General features: G+C 35.0%; 1 protein-coding gene and 1 pseudogene across 4 annotated transcripts in view; one reads left to right on the top strand and one right to left on the bottom strand.

Moving 5' to 3' along the window:
* The window catches only part of LRP1B (LDL receptor related protein 1B), a 1805568-nt gene that overhangs the window by 541610 nt on the left and 1245750 nt on the right, over positions 1-18208 (bottom strand). The window lies entirely within an intron of this gene.
* On the top strand, positions 7440-14258 carry LOC141567903 (swi5-dependent recombination DNA repair protein 1 homolog; annotated as a pseudogene).

Genomic DNA, 18208 nt, shown 5'->3' on the forward strand with positions numbered 1-18208 from the left:
GTGTTGTGCTGATGGGAGTATGTCAGATAGTAAAAGACAGATGCAATGTGATTTTGCTAATATGTGGAATCTAAAGAACAAGACAAACAAACATAACAGAAACAAGTTCATAGATAGAAAGAACATTTGTTGGTTGCCAGAGGGGAGGGGCATTGGGAATGGGGGAAAAGGGGTAAGGGGTAAGAACAAAGTGGTTTTTATGAAGTAGCCATGGGGATGTAGGGTATAGCATAAGGAATACAGTCAATAATATTGTAATAAGTATGTATGGTATCAGATGGGTACTAGATTTTTGGGGATGATAGATGGGAGAGGGTTTGGGGGGCAGAGTGGAAAAAGGGAAGGCATTAAGAAGTACAAATTGCTAGTTACAAAACAGTCACGGGGATGGAAATTATGGGGAATATAGTCAACAATATAGTAATGACTATGTACAGTGCCAGGTGGGTACTAGACTAGTCAGGGGGATCACTTATTCAATTATATAAATGTCTAACTACTATGCTGTACACCTTGAATTAATATAAAACAATACTGAATGTCAACTGTAACTGAAAATTTAAAAAAGGGGGGGGAAGGTGAAGGGGAATAAGGGGTTAACATTTCCAGGTATAAAACAAATGTCATGGGTATGTAATGTACAGCATGAGGAATACAGTCAATGATACTGTGATAGCATAGTACGGTGTCAGATGGTTGCTGGACTTATGGTGATCACTTCTTTAGGTATATAAATGTTGAATAACCATTCTGTACACCTGAAACTAATATAATATTGTATGGTAGCTGTATTTTAATAAAAATCTTGAAAAAAAATGAACAGGTTAATAAATCTTTATGGAAAAGTAATAAAAATGTTATTTTTAGTTGCACTGTCCTCATTACTACAGGAAACTACAAAAAAAGGAGAAAAAATACTTCCCTCCTTAACCGCAAGCTGTGGCAGAACTCCACAGTGTCAACCCAATAGTCATTCTCTGCCTCTTCAATTTTGCTGGAGAATAATTATTTCCACACAACACTCTAAGTGCCAAGTATGCTTTTGCCGCCCTGGGCAATAGAGGTGACCATATAACCCAATTCCGGAATAGAGTTTGGGGAAGGAGGAGCTTCTAAGGGTAGCACAAAATCACACCCTATCCCATGCAGAGACTCTGATGGGGATCAATTGTATTTTGATGGGGCAGTACATTCAGGGTTGTGAAACAAATAGGAGGCGAGACTGATCAAAGAACCATGGACTTGAGGACCATGACCAAAGAATCCTGCGCCTATGAAGTACCATAAGGATTTGGACAACAGACATCTCAGCAGTGAACAGAAGGAAACTAGGATCGTAGGCATCCTTGAAAAAACTATTGTAGGCCATTGTAGTCCTCTGAAAACACATCTTTCACCACCTGTAATTCTTGATCAAGATTCTTTAAATCTCCTAGTTATATACTGCCTCAAATTCAAAATTCTCTATCAGGTTTTTAAATCATTACATAGACTGAATTGATTCCACCTATTCAGACGTCTTTCTAGCTTCCCTGTAGTACGTGCATTTAGTCCACTCTTATCACATTATAATATTTATTCATATATTTATCAACTAATATCAATCATCTATTATTTGTGAAGTACTAAGCTAGATAATGGAAAAATGACAGAAAACAAGACAAATAAGGTCTCTGCCTTTATAGATTCATGTTCTAGAGAGAGACAGAGACAGAAGTAAAAAATATATATATATAAAATAAATAACTGAAACAACTATAAACCAACCATAAAGAAACAAATAACATGATTGAAAATGGGCGAAGGACTTGAATAAACACTTCTCCAAAGCAGAGATGTAAGCAGCCAACAGATATATGAAAAGATGTTCAACATCACTAATATCAGAGAAATGCAAATCAAAACCAAAATGCGTTATCACCTCGCACCTGTTAGGATCACAATCATAAAAAAAAAGGAGAACAAAAAAGATAACACTGTTGCATATGAAAGACAGTTTGGGGAATATAATCAATAATGTTGTAACGATTTTGTAGGTTGTTAAATGAGCATTTGTCTCATTAGGGACACCACTTCATGGATAGTGTGGATGCCTGACTACTGCACTGTACACCTCATGCTGAAGCTGAATAACACTGAATGTCAACTATAATTTAAAATGTATTTGTGTGTGTGTGTGTGTGTGTGTGTGTGTGTGTGTGTGTATTCATTTAATGTTGAGTACAGCATAGGGAGTAGAGTCAATGGAATTGTAACAGATATATACAATGTCAGAGGGGTAGCATATTGAGGGAGAGGGGTTATCACTTTGCCAGGGGTGTAAATGTCTAACTATTACATAGTTTTGTACACCTGAAACTAATTAAAAAAAGATAACAATGTTGGAAAGAACATAGAGAAATTGGAATGTTTGCATCAATTCGTGGGAATGTAAAATTGCACAACCATTATAGAAAACAGTATGGAGATTCCTCAAAAAATTAAAAAAAAAAATAGAACTTTCATATGACCAAGCAGTCCTACTTCTTGGTATATAAGCATATATCCAAAAGAATTGAAGTCAGGATCTCAAAGAGATATTAACACTCCATTATTCATTGTAGCACTATTCATAATAGCAAAGGTATGGAAACAACCTAAATGTCCATGGGCGGATTAAAGGATAAAGAAAATGTGATAGACACACACATACACACACACACACACACACACACACACACACGCACACACACACACACACACACACAATGGCATATTATTCAATCTTTGAAAAGAAGGAAATATTTTGGTGGGGGATGTTGAGAACTGGAGAGGCTGTGCATGTGTGGGGATAAGGGGTACATAGAAATTTCTGTATTTTATTCTCAATTTTTCTGTGAAGATAAAATTACTCCAACAAAGTCTTAAGAAAAAGAAAATGTTCCCATATGCAACAACATAAATGAAACTGAGGACATTATGCTAAGAAAAATTAGTCAGACACAGAAGGACAAATACTGCATGATTCCATTTATACGAGGGATCTAAAATAGTCAATCTCAAAGAAACAGAGAACAGAATGGTGGTTGGCAAGGACTGTGTAGAGGGGAAATGGGGAGTTGTTGTTCAACAGGCATAACATTTCAGTCATACAAAATGAATAAATTCTAGTAATCTGCTATGCAACATTGTGCCTACAGTTAACAATACTATATTGTGCATTTAGTAACTTGTTAAGAGTATGTGTCTCATGTTAAGTACTTTTACCACCACAAAATATATAACATAACTGAAGACTGATGTTAGTGCCATGAAAAAAAAAACACAATTCCATTTTTTTAAAATTTTGTTGGTTTGTCTACCTTTGTGCACAACTCTACTATAATCAGCCTTCATTGCACAAGTATAAAACTCCATCCTCAGTAAAATATTTCAGACTAGCATATCTCACATTGATTATATGGCCTCTACAGACAATATCATATGGTTTTCTATTGTTGCTTTTTCTTTTCTTTTCACTTGTATTAATTTTTATTCCTTATCCAGAAATGGAAACTCCTGAGAACAAGGATCCTGTCTTGTACTTTGTATTCTTCAAAACGCTTTGCATTCTTTTGAACTAATCATGATGTAGAAATTCCTTAAATATTTGTGAAATGATTGGGAAAATAAATATCCCTAAAATATTTCTCACGATAATTCATAACTTAGAAAAGATTTAAATAAACCCATCTCCCCCGTCCCTGCTGATAGTATGTTTTTAAAAAATCTTGTAACTATTATCATTTTTAAAGACCCCTCTAACATAAAGAACTTGGCTTTTGAGTTTGTAATTATTATTTAGCCTCACATTTGTTTCTCTTACTTCTTTTCTCATATTATTGACATCAACATACTACTGTGTTTCCCCGAAAGTAAGACCTAGCCAGACCATCAGCTCTAATGCATCTTCTGGAGCAAAAATTAATATAAGACCCGGTCTTATTTTACTATAATTTAAGACCCGGTCTTATATTTTATTATATAAGATAATAGCATTTTTGCTCCAAAAGATGCATTAGAGCTGATGGTGCGGCTAGGTTTTATTTTCAGGGAGACACAGTAGAATTTTCAGAAATCACCAGAACTCAACAGCAGCTTGCTTAAGTTGTATGCAAATAATTATGAATACCTCTATTTCACTGTTATGGGTGAAATTGTGTCTCCCAAAATGTATATGTTGAAGTTCTAATTCCCAGTACCTCAGACTGTGACTGTATTTAGAGATATTTAGGGCTTTTAAAGAGGTAATTAAGTCAAAATAAGGTTATAGGGTAGGTCCTAATACAATATGAATTATTTCCTCTTCATTAGAGGTGGAAATTAGGACACAAATACACACAGAGAGAAAACCCAGGAAGAAGACAGGCATCTACAAGCCATGGAGAGAGGCCTCAGAAGAAACTAAAAAATGCCAACACCTTGATCTCAGACTTCAAGCTTCCAGAATAGTGAGAAAATAGATCTCTAGATCTCTGTTATGTCACACAGTGAGTGGGACTTGCTTATGGCATCCCCAGCAAACAAATATATTTACTAACAGAGATATTAAAGGAATTGATGAAATCTGAAAAAGAATTAACACAAATAACCTAAATATAAATTGATTCTACCCTACAGTCTCTAAACTATTCACTGAAAAATGAGAGAGGGAGGGAGGGAGAGAGAGGTGAAATAAATTTACTAAATCTTACTAAATTCCAGAGTCTTTGCTAGGCTCTAAATATAAGCAAATCTGTCTCATTTAATCATCAGTAATGAGATGTGATATGTTAAAACATGTCCTATGAAAGATAAGAAAACAGAAGTTTGAAAGATAACATTCTCCAAAGTCACACAGTAGAAGTATGGTGTTAACTCTCATTTGGTTTTACTGGAACTTCAATGCTCTTTCCACTGTGTTGCTCTGTGCATAAAAGAGTATCCCACTGGACCTAATAACACCACACTTTGCAATGCAAACATTACTTGATAAATATAAATTCAATTAAAATTTTATCCCAAATTCAAGACAGTTGCAATGCATATTTCAGTTACTGCATTTTAACTTTACAGTTACGAAGTTTTCGGAATGTTTAATAACTTCCTTCTGAAATATTTAGTATTCGCATTTTTAGAGACTGCTATTATAATTGTTAAGATCCATTTTTTAGTTACATTTTCTCAAAAACTAACCATTTATGTTTAAAATAGTAACTATAATGCCCAGTTGCATTTGAATTTTAGATAAAGGGAAAATCATTTTTTAGGACATATTTATACAAAAAAAAATGTCTATTTGAAATTAAAATTAACTAGGTGTCCTGTATTTAATCTGGCAATTTTATTATTTCTACTCTCTTCTGAAACCCCCAAATTAACAAGAAAGCAATGGAAAAGTCATAAGCCTCCAAAGAGAAGGAATCGGAGAGGAGGCCATGGCAATAAAAACAGAAGGTTGAAAGCAGATTATAATTGTTTACTGACTTAATACATAAAATGAAAACCTAGATCTGCAATGGAAGGAAGCCAGATGCAAGTTAATTTGCACTGCAGAAATTCAGAAAAGCTCAGAAATTGGGGAATTTAAGACCTCTAAATCAGCTAAATTAAATTGAAAGTAAAAGATTTGCTTAGTCCATTTAGAAGCAGTTGGAACCCAGTGTATATAGCTAAGAGAGTGACAATCAACCCTGGTCAAAAATTAGAGATTTACCCTCTGAAAAAAAGACCACAGCACAGATGACACTGAGAATAAGATACAATTAAGGGTGTGAATACCATACATAAATACAGGGATTAGGGGATAATCCATATCAGTGAGTCTAAAATTGAGCATGAGTTAGAATCAGCTGGAGGGTTGTTAAGACACAGATTCGTGGGCCCAACTGCAGAGTTTAAGATCAAGTAGGTCTAAGGTAGGGCCTGAGCATTTGCATTCCTAACTTCCGAAGTGATGCCTATACTTGTTCCTCTAATGGGTCTCTACTGGAGACAAACATTAGAATCACCCAGGGAAACTTGACACACACACACACACACACACACACACACACACACACACGATAGCTATTCTCAGAGATTGTCACTACATTGTTTTGGCCTGTGGCATGACATCAGGATTTTTCAAAACCCTACTAGGCTATTCTGATATGCAGCTAGGAGACCTCTAGGTTCCTTTCCCCTACTTTTTGGGGAAGCTGGCATCTAGACTATCCCCTACATGAGAGATTAATGTGTTTCCCTTTTGGGAGAAACTGTCCTTCTCAATATTCTGAAGAAGCTGATTAATGGTGGATCATCTCCCCTCCTAAATGCTCAATATAGCAATTTTTAATGATGCTTACAATTAACATAAGCTCTGCTTCTTGAACTCAGGATTACCAATCAAAATTAGTTGAAGAGACAGTCAAGAATCACCACATAATTGAAGAAAGACTACACCATGACCAAGAACAAAATTTAATAAACACACACAAAAATAAATACTCAGAGGAAACAGAGCAGCAATAAATAAATAAATAAATAAATAAATAAATAAATAAATAAATAAATTCAAGCTAGAACAAAATAAAAACAAATTAATATCGTCACATTTATAACACATACTACATTCTTAAAGCAAGAGCAGGAGTTTATAAAAAAGAAACAGTGAAACCAAAATTTGAGCTCATAGAAATTAAAACTATTATAGCTGAAACAAACAACAACACCACCACCAAAATGATAGAAAGTTCAAAGTTGAAAAAATACTCAAGGAAATAAAAAGAAAATGAAGGGAAAAAAATAGAAAATGAAAGTTCATCATCTAAGTTACATGCATTTAGAAAGAGAGATTCGAGAAACAAAGAATAAAAAATAATATATATATAAAAATAATAATAACACTATTTTCCAAACTGAAGGATGTCAGTTTTCAGAATGAAAGAACCAAAGAAGTTCCCAGAAAAAGAAAAAAAAAAAAAGAAAAAAAAAAGATGAAAACAGAAGCAAATGAAGAAATGCCAGAATAAAAGGAACAAAGAGAAGATCCTAAAAATTTCTAGAGAGAAAAAATTGTTAATAATCAAAGGATACAATAGCAGAGTTGCATTGGCTTTCTCAATTGCAACATTAAATTTGAGAAGACAATCAAGCATTCCTTGGAAGATTTGATACAAATTATTTCCAATCTTGATTTCCATTCTAAAATGCTATGGACTGAATGTTTCTGTCTCCTTCCAAATTCATATTCAACATATCCTGAATGCGATGATATTGGAAGATGTGGTCTTTGGGAGGTCATGAGGGTAGAGTCCCATGGTGAAATCACAGTGTCCTTGTAAGAAGAGAATTAGCTAGAGTTCTCTCTTAACTCTGCTCTCCACCATGTCAGGATACAAGAATATGCTATTTGCAAACCAGAAAGCAGGCCCTCAAAAGACATTGGATCTGCTGGCACCATGATTTTGGACTTACCAACCTGCAGGACTGTGAGAAACCGTGAGAAATTCATGTTTAAGCCACCAAGTCTATGGAAATTTGTCACAGCAGCTCAAACTAAGATACCAACCAACCAAATGTTAAGGTAAAAATAAAGGCATTTTCAGACACATGATCACCTCTTTCTCAGAAAGCTGCTGGAAGCTGTACTTCACTAAAACATGGTAGTAAACTAGGAAATAGTACATAAAATCTGGAAAACAGAAAAGATAGGTAAAAAGAACCTGCCAATGTAATGCTATAGACATTCAAGGATCATAGCTGCAAATCTGAATGCAAGCTTTCCATACTGAAGAAGGAAATCAGAGAATTTCAGGGGAAACACACATTGGGGAGAGGGCTCAAGAACTCTGTATCTTCAGCTCCCATAATATTAACTCAATAAACAATCTCTACAATTTGTTTTTAATCCATAAACACGGCAACAAACTTTAAAAGAAATAGCCAAAAAAGTTGAGATTTTGTCTATTGCCTGGGAATTTGAGGAGGAGGGGTAGTGAGAAGTCCTTCATGATTTCAATAACTACATCATCACCCTAATAGCTCCCAAATCTCTATCTTATGCTTGACTATTCTCTGAAACTTCAATCCATGTATCCAACTGCATGGTAGGTATTTCTAACTGAATATAACAAAGTCACCACCAACTTTATATTACCAAAAATACCTTTTATTTTTTCCACATATGCTTCTTTCCCAGTAAACATCGATTATTGATTAAATGTTTGTGACACTCTAAAACATATGTTGAACTAAAACTCCATAGTGTGGTGCCCAGAAAGGTGATTAGGTTGTAAGGGTGGAGCTCTCAAGAATGGTATTAGTGGCCTTGTAAAAGACACCTGAGAGCTCTCTCAGGCCTTCCACTGTGAGACGGCAAGACTGTCTGGCACTCTGTGAATCAGGAAGTGAGTTCTCACCAAACACCAAATCTGCTGGTCTTGGACTTCTCTACCTCCAGAATTCTGAGAAATAAATGTTTGCTGTTTAAGCCATCCACTCTATGGTATTTTTGTTATTATAGCAGCCTGAACCTACTGAGGCAACAACTTATAGTGAATGACCCCAGTCAGTTATCAGAGATAAAACCAGACAGTCATCATTTTTCCCCACCCTACCGCCACGGCCTCTCCGAGGTGCCTATGCAATCTAAGCAAGTCCACTTAATTCCTTACCTTTACTATCTCACCAAGGGAATATTTTAATCCCTTTCCATTCCCAAGGAAACCGCTTACCTCAGGGCTTCACCAATTCTCATCCTCCTATCATTGCTCAGGAAATACTAGGGTGGTCTTTCCAAAGTGCCGCTTAAAACTCCCCAGTGGCTTCCCCCTGCCAAACCCCTGAGCATGGCACAAAGGCTATCCATGATTTGATGGCTACTTAACTTTCTATCACCAGATCTGCAACTGCCCACAGTGCCCTGTGTTACTGGAATATTCAATTGCAGTCATCTTTGAATTTTCCAGGATAGATGAACCATGTTATGAGAAAAAAAAATCATAATGAAAATAACCAAAAGGCTAATGGTAAAGAAAAATAATTCAAACTACTGTTAATGTGAGAAATATCTACATATCAGAACGAGTCTATTATTTATAATTACATGGAAACCATTACATTTTTACATTGTACCCACTACAAATCAGGAACGCCCCTCCATCTGGACAATCAAAGGTGTGTACACTTGCTTCCAGCAGTCTGTCAGCCTGTGAGCTGCTTTTCTGTGCAGGAGCAGCTAGCTCTTTGCAGTTTGTCTGAAGCCCTATGTAGAAACATATTTCTTAAGGCAGTGATGGAACTAGAACTCTCTTTGCTCTGCCTTCCCCCAAGGCTTGTTTTCATTTTTATTTTTTTCTTAAACAGGGAATTGGGAAGACAGTTAAGGTAAGATGGAGAGCACTGTACAACAAGGCCGAGAATTTTGCTTCGAAGCTATTGTGACTTTGAACTGACAGATACGGCCCCAAATTTTTTCCATTCACTGTTATATGGAGAGGCTTGCCTCAATGAGAGCTGAGGGGGCAGTGTGGGGGTATAGGGAGAAACACTTGAGAACGGCAGGTGATATGATTTCCAAGTTGATGGCTTGACTCGGTTGTCAGTGCACTAGAATTTTCGTGCAATGATGAAGGTGACAATGACAGTGAGAGGAAAGAATTAGCTGACAAAAACAAGAAGGCTCCAAACAACTGCTTGTTGGGATTTTTAGAAAATAAAAAGTAAAAACTGATGTTACCCAAGATGGTTTTCATTAGAAAAATGGAAGAGGAGAAAGAGGAGGCAGGGCAGGGGAAGGAAGGGATGCAGAACTAACTATTCAACTCACATAACAAAGCACAGCATCTGAACATGTTAATTAAATACATTTGAATTAAATATTAATTTTTATGACAGTTGTGTTTGTGTCTGAACTATGGTTTATACATGTCCCTTTTCCATTTTCCACTACACCAGTTATTATTATATGTTAAAGTAGAGTTGGTAGTATTTATAATTTTCCAAAATGATAATTCGCAAACATTTCTATGCCTTTTCAGTACTTCCCCTCAATTTATTTTCTCCACCTGTAATACTTAACCTCCACTGTTATACCCACTTTCACTCCCATTACCAGAATAATGGATACATACACAGATTTCCAGCTTCATCTCAAATGGTGCCTCTATTTGGAAGCTTTAGTTGTCCCCAGGAGGTAGAGTGGTTCACCTCATCCTTTGTGTTGTTCTGTAGTGTGTGTACAATTCTATTAAAACGTGCATCATCCTATAGCACTTTGTTTATTTACACATATGTCCCCATGTTTTAAATGTAAGATTCTTCAGGCTGGAATTATGACTAATCATTTTTTTTTTCCTCCATACATATGAAGGTCTGACAATTAAGTTCACCAACTTGCTAACTTTGCTAACTTTTTTTAATATTAGAGGGATTATTCATTATGAATTTGTACCAACTAGACAAAAGTTAACCAAGTGTACTATTTGGAAATGCTGAAAAGGCTGCATGAAAAAGTTAGATGATCTGAATTTTTTACCAACAATTGATGGCTCTTGATCACGACAATGTACCAGCTCACACGGCACTGTCTGTGAGGGAGTTTTTAGCCAGTAAACAAATAACTGCATTGGAACACCCTTCCTACTTACCTGATCTGACCCCCAATGACTTTTTCCTTTACCCAAAGATGAAGGAAATATTGAAAGGAAGACATTTTGATGACATTCAGGACATCAAGTGTACTATGACGACAACTCTGATGGCCTTTCCAGAAAAAGAGTTCTAAAACTGCTTCGAAGGGTGGACTAGGCACTGGCATTGGTGCATAGCTTCCCAACAGGAGTACTACAAAGGTGACCATAGTGATATCCAGCGATGAGGTATGTAACACTTTTTCTAGGATGAATTCGCGAACTTAATTGTCAGACTTTCATATACCAATCCAAGTCATATGGATGGTCTCCCGCTGGTTGAGAGTCTACAGTAGGTGAGAGAATGTGGCTTGGAGTCATAGAAGTCTGCTTTGATACCTGCCTGTGACACTATCTAGATAATCTTGAACAACTTACTTGGACTCTTAGTCTTAGGCTGCTCATCTATAAAATACATGTGTATGAAGTATTTAGCCAAGTGACTGGAGTGGTAAAGACAATAATAGGTGAAGAAAGAAACACTGAGTCAAAAAAAAAAAAAAAAAAAAAAGTGAAACATGCATGTGACTATGTTGATTCTAATATGTAAGCGATTCAGAAAAATACTTCCAATATTTCCAAAATATTGTCAATAAGAATGTGTGTGTCGGATTGATTTTTTCAGAATGATGAAAGGATTTGCACTAGTTTTCTATGATTTTACACTACTTCTCTTCAGGTTAGCAGAATGCACTACCCACAAAATATGGCTTTTTGGCATAAGGATTCCTTTGACCTGATTATTTTAAGAAAAATCAGACACAGGAGAAGCTCTGAAAACAGAGTAGAAGTAACCCTCTATCAAAGAAATTTACATTGCAAAGGGGCCTGTACCAGGAAGAGAGCTATTACCAGTGACAACGTTGTCATCTGACAGAGTTACGTGCATGGCAGGATATGTTTACAAACACCTCCTCTACTCATGTTCACATGAATCACCTTCCCCTCTTTGAAGCTATAGACAGTTATTTCTTTCCTTAGCTTAGTATGTTACATAAACCTCAACAGACTGGCTGTCCTTTGAGTCTCACATATTTGTGGGGTCTTGTATATACATAATTAATATTGTTTGTTGCTTTTTGTTTGTTTTTTCCTCCTGTTAATTTGTCTTTTAACACTGGGGTATAAGAGAAGAATTTAAAAGGGTAGAGGGGAACTTATTTTTCTTCCTCTACACTAGTTACATGTATTCATGTGGATGCTGGTTGAGATTAGTAGTGAAAATTCTTGCCAATGGAAAAAAATACTAATTGCCTATGGTGATCACTCCAAAGGTGATCAACACCAAGTTCAAGTCATACATAAATGCCCTATTAAGATAGGGGAAATGAAATATTAGAATTATTATATTTGCAACTGTTTTAAACAGTCAGACTAACAGCGTTCAAAGAAAACAACTTAATTCTTTGTTTGACCTTGACTTATACATGTTTAGGAGAAAGGTTTAAGAGAATTAATTCCTCCTTTTAAGGTGCTCACCTTAAGTAAAGTCTTAAGAGGTTTAGTAAGTTAGGTGATGACCTTCCCTGTTTTGAACTGAATTGTGCCCGCCTCCCCAAAATAAACTTTAGCCTAGCCCCCAATTTGACTGTATTTGGAAACAGAGTCTTTAAAGAGGTAATTAAGGTTACATGAGGTCATAAGGGTGAGGTCCTAATCCAAAATGACTGGTGTTCTCATAAGAGAAACCAGGGATGTGAGAAGAGAGAAAAGACCATATGAGGACATGGCAGGAAGATGGTCATCTCTAACGCAAGGAGGCCAGAAGAGAAACCTAACCCACTGACACCTTGATCTTGGACTTCTGGCCTCCAGACTGTGAGAAAATGAAATGTCATTGTGAAGCCACCAATGCTGTGCTAGGCATCCATAGATGATTAATATATACTAGCCCACATATGCTAATATGTTAAGGGTGAAACAAAGTACTGGGGAAGTCATTAAAAAGATTCTGAGACATTTTGAAGGTCCAAAATGAGAAGCACAACAAGAGCCACTGAGAGAAAACACACCCTAAGTTGAAGCATTTCTGAACATTACCTCTAAAGTATATTCCAATTAGCTACCTACAAATTATTTCTAAAACCTCTATTCCTTCTTCTTCCACTGCTACTACACTAGTTCAAGCTATCATAGTCTCTCACCTATAACTCCTATAACAGCCTCCCAAAGTTCTCCAGTTTTCATTCTTACTCTCCTTCATAGTCCAGTCTTCACACAATATCAAGCAATCCTTTTAAAACATAAATCATATAAAACTCGTGTTTAACCCTTCAACTGGCTATTAGAATAAAGTCCTCGATTTTGTTTGTTTGTTTTGTTTTTAGCACGTATGTCCCTTGGGATGAATACATGCTCCTTATTCTAATAGAAATTCTTGTTCTGGAAATATTTGGGCTAATACTTGAAATATCCCCAATTTAGTCACTCTGATGCTTCGGGCGTGCTTTGGGTAAAAGGGCTGTGTGTAAAAGGGCTGAGACAAAAAGAGATAAAAAGAGATAAAGATATGAAAAAATGACAACCTACAATTATTATTACCTGGGGCATGGGAAGTTTCGTGGACTTTTCTTTTATCTTTTATTGTGAGCTCCTTGCATACATGGCACCCAAGAACATCTTCTTCACTTTTTCTTCAAGTAGCAATTGAGTCTTGAACTTTTAACACTGAGTTTCATCAGTGAACCTGAAGGCAGCAAGTAGTGACCTTGTGAAGCTCTTTCAATGGCAACCATAATAAGCAGGGATGTTTTTGTGGTTGGGTGCCAGCTCTCCACTAGGTAGTGAGATATGGTTGGAAGATGTAGTATCTGAAAGTCGGTGATTGAGATCTTCCTCATTCAGTAGTGATTGCAAACAATAGGAAGATCCATTTAAACTCAAAGTAAACAGAGAGCTGTGGCTGCATGTGTTTTCTGCACTCTCTGTGGATCATGGAGGGATGCTGTGTGCTGGGCAATCTGAGATCAAGATTCAGGGGTTAGCTGTGGAGTTTTGTAGAGCTCCCTTGATTCAAGGTAAACCAAGATTTCATTTTCAAGATAGAAAGCTCATCAGACTCAGCTGAGATTATACCTAACACTCCACAGGCCTATGCCAATCCACCGCCACTTCATACAATTTGTTCAAGAAAATCTCTCAGTGCAACACTTAGAGAAAACACAAAGAGAATGATTAAAGAAAACAAGATCTTCGCTTAATTCCTTGTAAAGTGTTGTAAAACATCTTCAAGTAGGGAATGAAGAAAATGATTACATAGATCTTTCCAGAGAAATAAGCATCTTTGGAATTTCAGGAAAACTTCCAACACATGAACAGAGAATTTGAAGACACTACATATTTGAAAAATACCTTCAAGGATATCAATGCATGTGAATACAAATCACTTGATATGAAGTCATGCAGTGATCTCTAAAATTATTTGTGAATGAAAACCTTCCCAAATAAGGGTTAAATGGAGTGAAAGCAAAACTGGTGAAGCAGGTTCAGGAGAAAGAAGAACTTCTATGGAAGCTAAAACTCTTTAAAGTGTGTAGATCAAGAATGAGTATCTCAGTTATAGTTGTTAATAAAGAGGCAACAAAATGAGGGTAAAAGGGATCAAATATATGGTGATGGAAGGAGAACTGACCCTGGGTGGTGAACACACAATGTGATATATAGATGTGATGGATTACAGAATTGCACATCTGAAACCTATGTAACTTTACTAACCATTGTCACCCCAATAAACTTTACTTTAAAAAAAGTAAAATAAAGAAGTGGATAAGCTGTAGCCAGCTGTCGCTTTATGCATTGTGGTCAGCTGCCTGAGAAGAACAAAACTCTAAGCCTTTCTCAGTTGTAGACTACTATGGTTAGACGACAGATACACTGCTACACTATAGTAGACATGAAGAAGAATTTATAGGTGTTTAATTTGTATTTATTTTTTTCTCCAGAATGTCTTTGCAAATGACAACTTAGCTAAAAGATAGTTAAACATTTTAAAGGGAAGATATAAACTATTAGGGCTTAGAAAAAGGTGAACCTGGATCCAAGATCTAAAATGAAAATTTAGTATTTTGAATAATTTGCCAGAAAACTTGACTGTTAAAGAAATGTGAAACAAAATAAAAGCACTTATATTAAAAAATAATTTGGACAATTCTGAATGTGAGTTTTAATACATTGTTTTGTTTACTGTGGCAAAAAAACATTTTCTTTTAAATGTTAACAAGTAATCTAATCTGGTGAAAGTCTAAACTTAAACTGGTCTAAAAATACTTGTTTCTCTCCTAAGTGCATGATGATTCTTGTTTTCATTCATTTACCACATTATTTCCATCTGGATGATCTAGCAGGTAATTAAATTCATATATTCAAAATTTTAAAATAAACAGATACATCAAATCAAAATAAGCAGGCCTAAGCAGGATGATTTCTAAGGCAAGTAACCTTAAGAAAAGATTGGACCTCCTGATATTGTGAGCAGGTTGGGACTTGGATTCACAGTAATGTGAATATAATAGAACACAGTGTTATTTCGTCATGATAGGCTAGCAATCTCTGGGCTCTTTCATTACACTTACTTTAAATCAATGTAAAGTAAGACAAGACACACTCTATGTCTACATTTTTTAGTACATTTTTTTTTTTCCTTGATAACTTCTACTCATTTAGAAATGGGACACAAGGACCATAATGAACCATGAGTCAGGGCTAACTATCCATGAACTTTACTGAAGAAGTCCCTAGAGTTGCCTTGTATCAGGTTGACCTTCTAGGTTTTTCTGTATGACTTAGGCATTCTGTGGTTTCCAATCTTGGATTTTGTTGAGATTCCTGTTTCATGTTAGTGTCACATGCATTTTAATAATAGATACTTCCTCCCATTAAGTGAGCTAACCAGTATGAAACTCTGTTCCTGGTAACCAAATTCTATACATAATAGTGCCCAGGAAGTATTAATCTCAGATGCCTTCATTCCAAATATATTTTTATTATTATATTCAGGTCTTGGTTTTCACTTTTTAGAAGAATTCTGAAAAAAGGGAAACAGGCTTAGAAAGTGGATCGGAGAACAATGACACCGAATGAAACAAAGACAACTAGGTATCCAACAAGATATTTCGAGTGAAAGGGGGAAGGCAGGAAAAAAAATGTGTGATTTTCCAATAGACAGAATGCCTATGAAAGTAAAAGAAGATTGATGAAAAAGCCTTAAAAATTCGTAAATCTCTTGACCCAGAAATACTACATCTAAAACTGTACCCTAAGCTCTGCAAATAACTTGTTATATGGATAGTCATCATAATATATATAATTTCCAAAAATAAGCTTAAAAATGTAGCTGTTTATATTATATAAAATATAAGTATACAGTAGAATATTATATAAACATTCAAATCATATTGTGGACATGTTTATTGACCTAGAAAGGAATGTTTATGACAAATAAACAGTGAAAATAATTTTATATATAATTTTTTTTTTAAATGTCAGTGAAATCATATGGTTCTCGACTTTTTCTGTCTGACTTATTTTGCTTAGCATAATAATCTCAAGATCCATCCATGTTGTCACAAATGACACTACTTCATCTTTTTTTATGGCAGGATAGTATTCCATTTCACTGATATGCAGTGTATAAAACTGAAAACAACAAAGGAACAAGACAAATAAATGAAGAAACAAAAACTCATAGACATAGGCAATACTTCAGTGGTTACAGAGTCTATGGGGGGATGGGGTGGTAGATGAGGGTAAAGGGGATCCAATATAAGGTGATAGAAGAGGAACTAACTCTGGGTGGTGAACACACAATGTGTATTACAGAATTGTACAGCTGAAACCTAGGCAACTTTACTAATAATTGTCACCCCAATAAATTTTAATTAAAAATAGAAATTCATACATTTTAACCTTTCTAAATAAAAAAACAATCTTTAAATTGCAGTTCTTGATATCTTTAAATGTTACTGTTTTTACCCATTTTTAAATATTTACTGTATAAGCATTAATATTATATAATTTCAACTTCAATTTCAATTAATTCAAATCATGTTTACTGTGTGTTCCTAGAGCCTTTTTTTCCTTTTAATACTGTATGAGAATCAACAAACATCTCATTCTTATTTAAACATACTGAATATTTATAAAGTGCCGATATTTTAAAAATTGCTTTAAATAACCTCTCCATCTCGGATAATTTACTGTTCTGTCCTTATTAAAATATGAATGCCATTTTTGTAGTTACTATCCAACTCCTGACACTGCCAAGTAATTAATACTGTAAAACTTACTGACTCAAAATATATGTGTGGGCGTAAATATAAATATATTACTGGGGAAAAGGTTAAAAAATAAATGCTGTCACAAATAAATAATCTTTGGTGCTACCATTTACCATGTTCCTGTCTTTCCCAAATACTTTAATATGATATATCTATTCATTTGAAAATAAAAGCATGTAAAACCTCCACATTATAGCACATTTCAGAGGGAAAAATTACCCATTTAAATAATCAGTTACCAAAATAGTATGTCATTGCAACTCAATACTTTCAATTGAATTAGATGGGCTATCTGCCAGCTGGAGCAAACTCTTGAATCAGAAAACAACAACAAAAAAAAATAAAATAAAATTGTGGGTTGTAAAATGAGCATAATCCTTTATTTTATACTTTACTAAATCATCAATGCCACATTTTGAATGTAAATCATGAATTTAACAACAATGCATGTACTTTCATAAAGAAACTTAGCATGATTGTCCTTATGTGACCACTACATTGTTCCCTCATTTTCATACCTGGAAACCCACTAGGTAAGGACATGTATGTTTGGAATAAATCATGATGTAATATTCTTAAATGAGGAATGAATCTCTGAATCTACATATACATCCAGTTCTTGTTATATTTGCTATTAAAAGAAAAATGTTCACCTTATTGACAAAAAACATGTTTTTAAAAAGAGTGGTAAGATGATTTGTAGATGTGATTTTTGTCATTGTACACTAAGAATTCTCCAACTTTGACTAGATTTCTTACAAACAGAATTCCCTATGAAAAATCAGGGAATGGCACAATATAATGAGAACAAAAAGATACACAAATGCCTTGATTTAATTTGCATGACATTTATTTGAAGGTACATTAGCTATTAAATAAAGCATGTTTCAAGGGGGCATGGAAAAAATTTCAAATAATAGAATATGGCTGAATAATTTTGAAAATTTACTGATAGTATATTTTATGGCTACTTTCTATAACTATTTAGCTTTTATGAATTGTACTATTCATACAGGAATATGCCAATATAGGAAATATTCCAACTTAAGAAGTCTTCAGTATATTTGCTTCCATTAAAAGCAATATTGAAAATGATGGAAGTCAAATACATCACCTAAAAAAAACCAACATTTTTTGTCCAAATTGAAATCTTAGCAGTCCTTACCATTCCACAAGTATTTTTTGTGTCTCACTATTGAACTAACTAAAGAGTTCTCCTGTAAAGGTTTCTGGGTCACCTACCTTCCTTCTAAACCTCATCGC

Source organism: Rhinolophus sinicus, chromosome 17 (genome assembly GCF_057876585.1).
Source record: "Rhinolophus sinicus isolate RSI-liver-muscle chromosome 17, RSI-T2T, whole genome shotgun sequence".
Taxonomy (NCBI): domain Eukaryota; kingdom Metazoa; phylum Chordata; class Mammalia; order Chiroptera; family Rhinolophidae; genus Rhinolophus; species Rhinolophus sinicus.